Here is an 11,890-nt window from a genome sequence, read left to right as displayed (position 1 = left end):
AGGAAAGGAGGTTTATACACGTTGGAGGTCCCTGCGCGACCGTTACAAAAAAGAAGTCAACGAAGAGAAGGCTGCGGAGAGAAGCGGAGCACCCTCAACTCGTCGCAGGCCTAACCCCCATGCAGAGGCTTTGTCATTTTTGAGGCGCACCACTGAGATGCGCGTGTAAGTATATCCATTTATTTTACTTAGCGATTTGTGACCAGTAAAGGCATATTCATGTTCACTTTTTTTTTTAAACGTGTAATCTTTATTGTTACCTAGAACTGTGTCAAGTGTCCCTGTGAGAGCAAGCGCAAGGCGCGAAAGTTCGTCGCCATCACCATCAGGAGACGCTGACACCAGTCAAGAAAAAACAGAGACAGTGTCATCCCAAGAATATCATCCATCCACTCAAGAACCTGCGGTATGTATTTTAAAAATGTCACAATTTCTGTCCACAAAAAAACTTATTACTTACATTTTGAAAAGGCAGCTGGTGTTGGCACAAATGTTGGAGAAACAACAACAGCTTATTTTTGTGCAAGGTGTGACTTGTTCTTCTGGCTTTGGAGGTCTTCAGTGAGATCAGGTTTTTGCGACAAAACAAGTACCTGTGTCTGATCTATTCTAAACAGGTGCTGCAATATTTGTACAAGCATCATCATCATATGCTGGTCACTAAAGTGTGACCTCAGTATCAGATGCATAATCTATATATTCTAACTATTGCAGGCAAATCCAGATAGTAGAGCCCGGTCTACATCCACCACCCGTCGAACACGCCTTACTCAACAAGAGACACCTTTTGAGGAATATTTCAACCGTATCATTGAAGAAATGAGAAAACAATCACAAAACCAGGCCAAAGATGATGAATTCCTCAACATCTCAGACCCAGATGTTATGTTCTTGAGAATGTTGCTTTGTGTAATCAGGGAGATTCCTGCAGATAAGCGCACTGAGGTCAGGGGTGATATACATGCCTATTTAACGTATATTGTGTCCGCTTGCAAAGAGCAACGCCCATATTCTAAATTTCAGCCATGGGCTATGGGTTTTAATTCACCTAGTGGTTCTTTCAGTAGACCAATGCCCAGTCAGCAGTGCCATGACACAACATCTGCCATTAACCCTTATGCAGGACCCCCACCACTGTATACACCTTACCCGTCTAATCCTGGTTATCAAAGGATGCATGTGCAGCCACAACCAGTGTCTTCACCCTCATCTTCCCATTCAGGATCACCCGTAGATGTTGGCAGTGAACCAAGTCATTCTTCCCTGCGGAACCCTAATTATCCAATTTATGAAAACTTATAGTATTCCTATGGCAGTGATATGACAGTTTTATTTTTCTTGTTGTGTAATGTTACTTTTAATGTTTTACCTACACTACTTAATGTTTTACCTACACGAACTAATGTTTACAACCAACCTCAGATTCCTCCATGTACACTGAACTGTACGCACAGAAGAATCTCCCACTGTCCCAAGCTTATACATGTTGCTACTTGGCCCCACTTGCTCTCACAATACCTGAACTTTCTGATTGGGTGCTAGCATTGTTTAGGTTGAGAGCCTTGGCCCAGTGGAAGATTACCCCATCTACACAGTGGAGTGTACATGGAGACATCTTTTGCACTTTCTACATCTAGCCAAATATTTCAGAACTGTTTGCCGCACTCAGTGCCCATCTTTGGCCCCTTTCACACGGGGCGGATCAGTAATGATCTGCCCCGTGATGATCCGCTCGCTCAGAGGGGATTGCTCCGTTGACCCCGCTGAGCCGGCTGCGGACAGGGCGGTCTCCGCACACTGTGCAGGGACCGCCCTGTCAGCTCTCCGCTCTCCTCTATGGTGATCGGACGAGCACGGACCGTTTGTCCGTGTCCATCCGATCCGCTCTGCAGACAGATAGAATAGGATTTTCCTCCGTCTGCAGAATCGGACTGTTGCGGAGGCGGACGATATCGGGTGCCACCGCAATTGTCCGATTCTGTAGACGGAGGGAAATCCAATTTTTCTAGCCGTCTGCAGAGCGGATTGGATGAACACGGACAGATGGTCCGTGCTCTTCCGATCCCCATAGAAGAGAACAGAGAGCTCACAGGGCGGTCCCTGCACAGTGTGCCGGGACAGCCCTGTCTGCCACCGGCTGAGTGGGGACAATGGACAATGGAACGATCCCTGCCGACCGAGCGGATCATCACGGGACGGATCATTACTGATCTGCCCTGTGTGAAAGGGGCCTTACAGCACTTCAGGAATACTGTAACCTTTTTTTTTTAGGGGGGTAGTGGGGGATATTTTGTGGACTCGTTATTTGTTGCACTTGAAATTCAATACTTGAAACTTGAAATTCAATACTTGAAACTAAAAGGAGATTTTATATATATATATATATTCCAAAGGAATTAAAAAACATTTTTCTATACTTGCAAGCATTCAATGTTTTTGTAAGGTTTGTCTATTTTTTATACACCCTGTGCATAGCAAAAGATATAAATAAAAACTATTTAAATTGTTGAAAATTGTTGACTACTTTATTTAAGGCAAACGTGAAAACTGACACAAAAACTTGAAAACTGTGATGAAAAAACTTTGACATGTAAGGTCCATGCAACACCGGTTAAAAATTTACACATAGTCCAATTGCCATGGCAGCTGTCCATCTTCACTCAAAAAGTAATCAGTGAAATGTTCACGGACTTGTAGGGCCTGATTACTTGGACGAGTGCCAGTAACATGACCTATGGGATCCTCAGAAACAGGTGTTTCGGTGGCCACGATCTCCTTACCCCTCAAAAAATTGTGGAGAACACAACATGCTAGAACCACATTGACGGCATGATCAACTTCTAGATGCATGGCTGTCATCAAAACACGCCATTTGGCAGTGCAAATGCCAAATGCACACTCAACCATTCTTCTAGCTCTGCTGAGTCGATAGTTAAAAATTTGCCTCCTGGCAGTGAGACCATGCCTGGTATAGGGCCTTAGCAGGTGAGTAGATAAGGCAAATGCCTCATCTCCCAGCACTACAAATGGAAGATCTGGTCCAGTAGTACCAGGGAGAGGCCTTGACTGTGGCACCTGAAATTCGCCATATTGAAACCGCCGCCCCATTACGGAATTTCTGAAAATTCTAGAATCTCCAGAACTCCCATACGCTCCAACATCCACAGCGATGAACTTCATATTTGCATCGCTGAGTCCCAGAAGCACAATGGAAAAGTATTTCTTATGCCGCGTACACACGAGCGGACTTTTCAACATCCAAAGTCCGACGGACTGAGTCCGTCAGACTATTCGATCGTGTGAGGGCTGCAACGGACTTTTGACTCGCCAAAGTCCGAAGGACTTTAGAATATGGAACATGCTTCAAATTTTCCCGACGGAACTCCGCCGGACCCGGTCCCTTCGAAAACTCCGCTCGTGTGTATATTATTCCGACGGACTAAAACCGACGCTAGGGCAGCTATTGGCTACTGGCTATGAACTTCCTTATTCAATCCAGTCGTACGTCATCACGTTCGAATCCGTCAGAGTTTAGTGTGATCGTGTGTGGCCAAGTCCGCTCAGCCGAAAAGTCTGTCAGAACTCCGTCGGAATTCCAGCAGAACTCCGACGGAACTCCTTCGGAAGTCTGTCGGACATAAGTCCTCTCGTGTGTACGGGCTTTATAGTTGAAAAAGCGGGAACCGGATTTTGGAGGCTTGATGAGCCAGATGTGTTTCCCATCTAATGCCCCAATGCAGTTTGGGAAGTTGGTCTTCTCCCAAAATTTCTCCGCTATTTCCTCCCACAGACTGGATGTTGGCTCCGGCATGACTGATGTTCTCAGTTCTTCCCAGATAATATGACAGGTATCGTGCACAATGGTGGATACGGTGGAAATTCCCATCAGAAATTGATGATGGAGGGAGGTGAAACTGGCACCAGTGGCAAGGTATCTGCAATACAAAATTGATAACAATTCAGAAAATATAAAATATAGTAAAATAAATAAAATTCAAAATAAAAAAATCAATATACATATGGAGTTCTACATGGTAACAAATAAACATCAGCATCTATATAAGCTGATGACTTTTAACACATTGCAGCCCAAAGATGAAACATCCCTTGGCTCAGGTAGTAGGTGCTGGCATCCAAACAGGAAGCCTGGTGGTGGGTTGGTCTAGTACAAAATATTATTTGGTGGTACCTTGCTTGTTAATGCAAAATTCTGCCTTTGTGTTCAGAGCTCACTTACATAATGAGAAACTACTGAAATTTGATGACGTTTCCTATTTGCAAAAAATAAAACTGACTGTGCCTAAGCCTGCATGTACATGAATTTAAGCATTTGTTCAACATATGGAAAACCTACCTTAAAGTAAGTAACAGCCGTTCTTCTGGACTAATGCTTCTTCGCATATTGGTCGTGGTTCTGGTCAGGTGTCCTCTAACAAATACCAACAGCTCATCGAAGCACGCCACCGACATCCTTGTGTAATTATGGAACTTGTCCCCATGAGTCCTCAGCTCACCGAACATGAGGGCAAAGTAGCCGATCGATAGGCGCTGGGACGTTAAGGGATGGACCCAGTAACGACGAGGACGTCGCCTACTCTGGATCGCTCTTCTTCTCTTCATCCTCATCATCAGCAAAATGAGCATTGCAAGCAAACTACCCATATTTGCATTCATTTTTTCAAAAAACTCTGGCACAAAACTGAGCACTCCTCTCCCTGCAAAACTCCAACACACACTCAGCCAGAGAACAAAGAAACAGGTTTAAATACAGAGGACCGCAATGCATCATGGGTACATTCCAAGGAACAAAAACATAAATAAATAAAAGGGTTGCTATGGGAATAAAAACTGCAGTTAAACGCAACCGCATAAAAAACGCACGTAAACGCAGGTAAGCGCACTGTGCAAACGCAGCTGATCGCTGTGCCTGGAGCCTTGAATTTTGTAGAAAAAAATAAACATGATAAACTGCGGCAGAACAGCCGCCCGTGTGAAAGGGGCCTTATAGTGATTATTTTATTATTGAGGACAATATTATTGTATATTCTATCCCTTTCATGACTAAGTCTATTTTTGACATTTGGTGTTTACAAGTTAAAATCCGTATTTTTTTGCTAGAAAATTACTTAGAACCCCCAAACATTTTATATATATATATATATATATATATATATATATATATATATATATATATTTTTTAGCAGAGAATCTATAGAATAAAATGGCGATTGTTACAATATTTTATGTCACACAGTATTTGTGCACTTTTTGGGAAAAGGGACACTTTAATTAATAAAAAAAAAAAAAAACAGCAAAGTTAGCCCAATTTTTTTGTACAATGTGAAAGATGATGTTACACCGAGTAAATAGATACCAAACATGTCACGCTTTATAATTGCACGCACTCGTGGAATGGCGACAAACTACGGTACCTAAAAATCTCCATATGTGACGCTTTAATTTTTTTTTTACGGTTACCAGGTTAGAGGTACAGAGGAGGTCTAGTGCTAGAATTATTGCTCTCGCTCTGATGATCGCGGTGATATCTCACATGTGTGATTTGAACACCGTTTACATATGCGGGCTCGACTTCCGTGTGCCTTTTCTTTGCTGCACGAGCTCGCCGCAACAGGGGCGCTTTAAAAAAAAAAAATCGTATTTATTTTATTATTAATTAATTGTTTAAAAAAAAAAAACCCGGTGGAACGGGAGGCCCGGTAAGAGCGGCGGAAGGCAGCGGGAGGGCGACAGCCGAGCGACTTTTAGCCACATCGTGTCAGGAAAGCCTTTCCAGCAAACGTCAAAATAGTCTGAGGGTCAGAAGAATACCTGTGCGCAAGAAAAACGCTTTGCGCACGCACATGCTAAATAGCGCAATTAGCGCACGTGGGAGCGTGTGCAGGAATGCGCACGCGTCTATCTTGACGGCAATTGGCGCCAATGTGCGCTATTTAAAGGGGATCCATGCCTTGCTGTCTTGCTGCCCGATCAACAGCGTTCCTGTGTACCCTGCTACCCTGTATCTGAAGTTTACTTGATCCGTATCTGACTTGGCCTGTTCCTGACTTCTCTGCTTGCAGCCTGCCCCGACCCTGGTTTCTGGACTTGACTACTCTCTTGGATTTCGTTTTGGTACCTGATCTGCCTGCCTGTGTTTGACCCGGACTGTTTAACTACTCTGCAACCTGACAGTTACCTGCTTACCACTGCTGGACTACAGGACACCTCCTTGTTGCCCGCTGTACCCAGCTTGCTGTCAGCATTCTTCTACTGGGTTATGAGACACCTCCCTGCTGTCCGCTGTATCCGGCCGGTGCCACCTGCTGTATCCTGCTGCCATCCACATCCTACTGCTGCACTACAGGACTCCTCCTCATTGTCCGCTGTATCCTGCTTGCTGTCTGCACTCCACCACTTTGCTACAAGACACCTCCCTGCTGTCCGTTGTTTCCAGCTGGTGCTGTCTGCTGCATCCTGCTGTCATCTGCATCCTGCTGCTGGACTACAGGACACCTCCCTAACACCTACGGTTTCCTGCATTCTACACCAGCCACCCAGTCAGGCGCTTGTGCTCCTTTGCGATCCCAAGCCCCTGTCAGCTCTACCAGGGGTTCCCGAGACAGAGGTTTACGAGAGGCCACTCCCTGCACTCCGGGCTCTGCCTTAAGGTACGTGACACATCGGTTGTTATTGCTGGAAAGCCGATCGCCGGTTCTAAAAAACAGTACCCGGATGATGCTCGCAATCCATGGTTTTACTGTATTTTATTTTTGTTACTTCCTCATTTGTTTGGCACAATTAAAGTCCACCCCCCCCCCCTTTTTTTTTCCTGTGAATTTTGGAGTTTCCCCTCTGCTCTGGATGTGGTTCTCCTCTCCACAGGGTCAACTTTGTGGTCCAATATATTCAATATCGCGATGGTGCCAACATGAGGCTACCTATATATTACAGAAAGGCACACAACAACTTCAGCTTTCATCCAGGCACAGTGAACAGTAGGGATGAGCTTCGTGTTCGAGTCGAACATCGGTCGTTCGTGCGTTCGCCGAATTCCGAACGTTTGGGCCGTTCGCGGCAAAATTCGTGTGGCCCACAATGCACTGCGATGGCGCAATGCATTGCTGTCTCACGATTGGCCAAGCATGCACTGTGACCCCGCATGCTTGGCCAATCGCAGCGCCAGCAGCGAGGAGAGCAATGGTTGGACACAGGCATCCTGCCTGTGGCCAATCATAGCTCAGCCTGTGTAGTGCACGCCCCACACTATATAAAGCCGCCTTTCAGGCGGCCTCGTGTAGTGTTTGTTAGCATCTGAAGCAGTGGGTGTTCTGTGTACCTTCAACACAGTTACACACCAATCGTTTTTGGCTGATTTACTATTTTGCTCTTGTGTAGTGGTTACTGTCTGTGCCCTGACCGCAGTATACACCACTATATTCACCTCACCTATATAGCTAGTGATCTAGCTTTAATAATAGAGCTTGCAGTCAGTAGTGTTAGTGCGTGCTGTGTGCGTGCTCTGTACCCAGTACATACCGCTATTATCCACCTACATAGCTGTTCTCTATTTGGGCCCGATTGTCATCTGCAGGAGTTATTGGAAGTTGTGTGTGCCTCCAGCACAGCACAGTATACATCTGTATATACCCCTTTAACTCTGCTGTTTTCTGGTTATTGTCTGCGTGCCCTGACCGCAGTATACACCGTGATATTCACCTCACCTATATAGCTAGTGGTCCATCTTAACAATAGAGCTTGCAGTCAGTAGTGTCACTCAGGAGATAGTGCGTGCTCTGTACCCAGTACATACCGCTATTATCCACCTACATAGCTGTTCTCTATTTGGGCCCGATTGTCATCTGCGGGAGTTATTGGAAGTTGTGTGTGCCTCCAGCACAGCACAGTATACATCTGTATATACCCCTTTAACTCTGCTGTTCTATAAAAAAGGCATCTGCAGGAGTTAGTGGGTGTTGTGTGCCTCCAGCACAATATAAACTACCCAACCACTGTTTTACCCAACTCCCTTCAGGCCATTACCATGTCTGGAAGGCCAGCAAGGAGAGGCAGACAGGCGCGAGCCGATAAAAGAGGGCAAGCAGGCTCTGTGTCTAGAGACAACAGTGCTGGTCGTGGACGCGGTGCATTGTCATCAGCACGTGGCCATGGGACATGCTTGTCCTTCTTTTCTGCAGCTGGACATGTTGAACCGCAACATGCCAACGACTTGGTAGAGTGGATGACCAAGCCCTCTTCATCCTCCTCATCCTCTCTCACCCAGTCTCAGGGTAGTAGAAAAGCAGCTGCCAACACATCGTCGTCCCTCCTCTCAATGTCATCATCAGTGACTCCTTCCCTAGACCCACCACCTCCTCCTGAGGAGTCTCCTGAACTCTTTGAGCACAGTGTTGGGTACATGCTCCAGGAGGATGCCCAGTGTTTGGTGGGCTCTGATGATGACACTCAGCTAGAGGAAGGCAGTAGCGTGAGCGCAGAGAGAGAGGATGCTCAAGAAGCACAGCAATCTGGCAGTCATGTTCCACAAGCTGCAGCATACTGCCAGGTTTGCTACAGCGATGAAGAGGGAGGGGATGATGAGGGCACTGACTCCACGTGGGTGCCTGGAAGGGGGGAGGAGGAGGAGGAGGAGGCACATGTCCAACGAGGCAGGATGCCCTCCGGGGGCCAGCTTAGGGGCAGCACACCGACGGAATCACACCGCAGAGCTCCGCCTGCGCAGAGCGCTTCCTCTGCGCGTTATTCTAAAAGTTCTTTGGTGTGGGCCTTTTTTGAGACGAGTGCATCAGATCGCACCGCTGCTATTTGCAACATATGTCTCAAGCGTATCTCACGTGGCCAAAACATCAGCCGCTTGGGCACCACATGCTTGACCAGACATATGTTGACCTGCCATGCAGCTCGTTGGCAAGCGTACCTGAAAGACCCACACCAAAGAACAAAGCGGACCTCTCCTTGCTCCTCATCAGCTGGCATCTCTAACCCCACTAGACCTTCAGTCCTCTCTGAAACCTGCTCTGAGAGGAATGAAGGTGTAAAATTAGGTGTGTCACAGCCAAGTGCTTCCGGGAACTCTGCTAGTGGTACATCCACATCCGATTATAGCAGGCAAATGTCCCTGCCCCAGCTGCTGGACCGGCGGAAGAAGTTTACTCCCAGCCATCCACATGCCCAGCGGTTGAATGCTAGCTTGGCTAAATTGCTAGCACTTCAACTGCTGCCTTTTCAGTTGGTAGACTCGGCCCCCTTCCGTGAGTTTGTACAATGTGCGGTTCCTCAGTGGCAGGTCCCCAAACGCCACTTTTTCTCACGGAAGGCGATTCCGGCTCTCTACCGGCATGTGGAAGGCAATGTCCTTGCCTCGCTGGACAGGGCGGTCAGCGGTAAGGTGCATATTACCGCTGACTCATGGTCCAGCAGGCATGGACAGGGACGTTACCTGTCTTTCACGGCCCATTGGGTCACCCTTCTGGCTGCTGGGAAGGATGCAGGACAAGGTGCAGTAGTGTTGGAGGTTGTTCCGCCACCACGCCTCCAAAATGCTACTATTGGTTGTGACACACCTCTCTCCTCCACCCCCTCCTCTTCTTCTTCCTCCATGGCCTCTTCCAGTGCTCTGTCCTCAGAACCAGCGGTGCTCCGTAGGCGTTGCAGGGGCTACGCAAGTACGCAGGCAAAACGATGCCATGCCGTGCTTGCGCTGGTTTGTTTGGGGGACAGGAGCCACACTGGGGCAGATGTTTTGTCAGCTCTGCAGGGGCAGGCCGAGAGGTGGTTGACGCCACGCCAGCTTAAGCCAGGAATGGTGGTTTGCGACAATGGCACCAACCTCCTCTCCGCCCTCCGACAGGGACAACTGACCCATGTGCCCTGTGTAGCTCACGTCCTTAACCTGGTGGTGCAGCGGTTCTTGGGCAGGTACCCCGGCTTACAGGATGTCCTGAAACAGGCCAGGAGAGTCTGTGTGCATTTCCGCCGATCATTTAATGCCTGTGCTCGGCTGGCTGAGCTCCAAAAGGAGTTGAACCTGCCCAAGAACCGCCTTATATGTGACATGCCCACCAGATGGAACTCAACATTGGCCATGCTGCAGCGGCTGCACACGCAGCAGAGGGCCATCAATGAGTACCTGTGCGACTACGGCACCAGGACAGGGTCAGGGGAGCTTGGTTTTTTCTCACCACGCCAGTGGGGCATGATCAGGGATGCATGCACTGTCCTGTCACCGTTTGAGGAGGCCACAAGGATGGTGAGCAGTGACAGTGCATGCATCAGTGACACTGTACCTCTTGTCCACCTCTTGGAGCATACGCTGCGTGGAATAATGGACAGGGCACTTGAGGCAGAACAGAGGCAGGAAGAGGAGGACTTCCTTGCCTCTCAAGGCCCCCTTTATCCAGACAGTGTTCCTGCTGTGCCACCCATCACACAGGAAGAGGGTGAGGAGGAGGAAGAGGAGGAGGAGGATGATTGTGTCAGCATGGAGGTGGAGGCTGGCACTCAGCATCAGCATCAGCAGCAGCAGTCTTATAGGGATGATTTACAGTCCCAAGAAACACGTGGACTTGTACGTGGCTGGGAGGAGGTAGCTGCGGATCATGTTGTCCTTAGTGACCCAGAGGACTCCGGACCGAATGCCTCAGCTAACCTACGCTGCATGGCCTCCCCGATCCTGCAAAGCCTGCGGAAGGATCCTCGTATTCTTCGGATCAAGGAGAGGGACCATTACTGGCTGGCCACTCTCCTTGATCCACGGTACAAGGGTAAGGTTGCCGACCTTATCTTGCCATCGCAGAGGATGAGACATCTCCGGGAGGCCTTGCAGAAAGCTCTGTGCAACGCGTTCCCAGAGACTGGGAGGTCACAAACTCCTGGTCCTGGACAACGTGTTGCTGAGGCATCAGTCAGAAGGAGCGGTGGAGAAGGTGGCCGTCTGACTGATGCTTTCAGACAATTTTTTAGTCCGCAGCCCCAAGGTATGATTGGTTCCAGCACACATCGCCAGCGTCTAATTTACATGGTGCAGGAATACCTAGGGGCAAGGTCAGACTTGGACACCTTTCCCACTGAAAATCCTCTGGCTTACTGGGTCTTGAGGATGGATCACTGGCCAGAGCTTGCACAGTATGCAATTGAGCTACTGGCCTGTCCTGCATCCAGCGTTCTTTCGGAACGCACCTTCAGTGCTGCTGGTGGCTTTGTTACCGATCACAGGGTGCGCCTGTCCACCGAATCAGTTGATCGACTGACCTTCATCAAGATGAATCAGTCTTGGATCACCCACAGCTACCAAGCACCTGAAGCTGATGTAACCGAATAATTTTTTTTGAAATACCACATCCCTTCAAGACTGCCTATGCTGATGCTGAGTGACTGTCCTGTTATGTTGATTGTCTATCCTCTTCCTCCTCCGCTGATATGTTGGAAGAACATTTTTGGTTCTGGGTGATGCCAGCAGCCCAATTTTTCTGCCCCTGTTTAACAGGGGCGTTTAAGTACAATTTTTGATGCAATGCTTTGCAGCAGGGCTAATTCCTGCAATAAAACTAGAGTATATGGCAGAGGTTGCAGTGTGATGGCACCAGTGCCTAAGGCCCAATTTTTCTGCCCCTGTTTAACAGGGGCGTTTAAGTACAATTTTTGATGCAATGCTTTGCAGCAGGGCTAATTCCTGCAATAAAACTAGAGTGTATGGCAGAGGTTGCAGTGTGATGGCACCAGTGCCTAAGGCCCAATTTTTCTGCCCCTGTTTAACAGGGACATGTAATTACAATTCTTGATATAATATTTCACAGGAGGGCCCCTTCCTGTGCCCACCCAGAGTAACGGTGAGGACTTATAGTGTTGTGGCACCAGCACCACAACCACCAAA

General features: G+C 48.0%; 1 long non-coding RNA gene across 1 annotated transcript; it reads right to left on the bottom strand.

The window, feature by feature from the left end:
* Positions 1–2,503: 2,503 nt before the first annotated feature.
* LOC143927060 (uncharacterized) lies at positions 2,504–4,789 on the bottom strand. The gene is made up of 2 exons (XR_013262235.1): positions 4,355–4,789; positions 2,504–3,935 (listed from the first exon to the last, which is right to left on the bottom strand). It is a non-coding gene; the product is annotated as an uncharacterized LOC143927060 (long non-coding RNA).
* Positions 4,790–11,890: the final 7,101 nt, after the last annotated feature.

This window comes from Lithobates pipiens, unplaced genomic scaffold, assembly GCF_037356315.1.
Source record: "Lithobates pipiens isolate NorthernLeopardFrog02 unplaced genomic scaffold, aLitPip1_a1.2 Scaffold_23, whole genome shotgun sequence".
Classification (NCBI taxonomy): domain Eukaryota; kingdom Metazoa; phylum Chordata; class Amphibia; order Anura; family Ranidae; genus Lithobates; species Lithobates pipiens.
The sequence above is the reverse complement of the archived record's forward strand: the minus strand, read 5'-3'. Positions and strand labels throughout refer to the sequence as shown.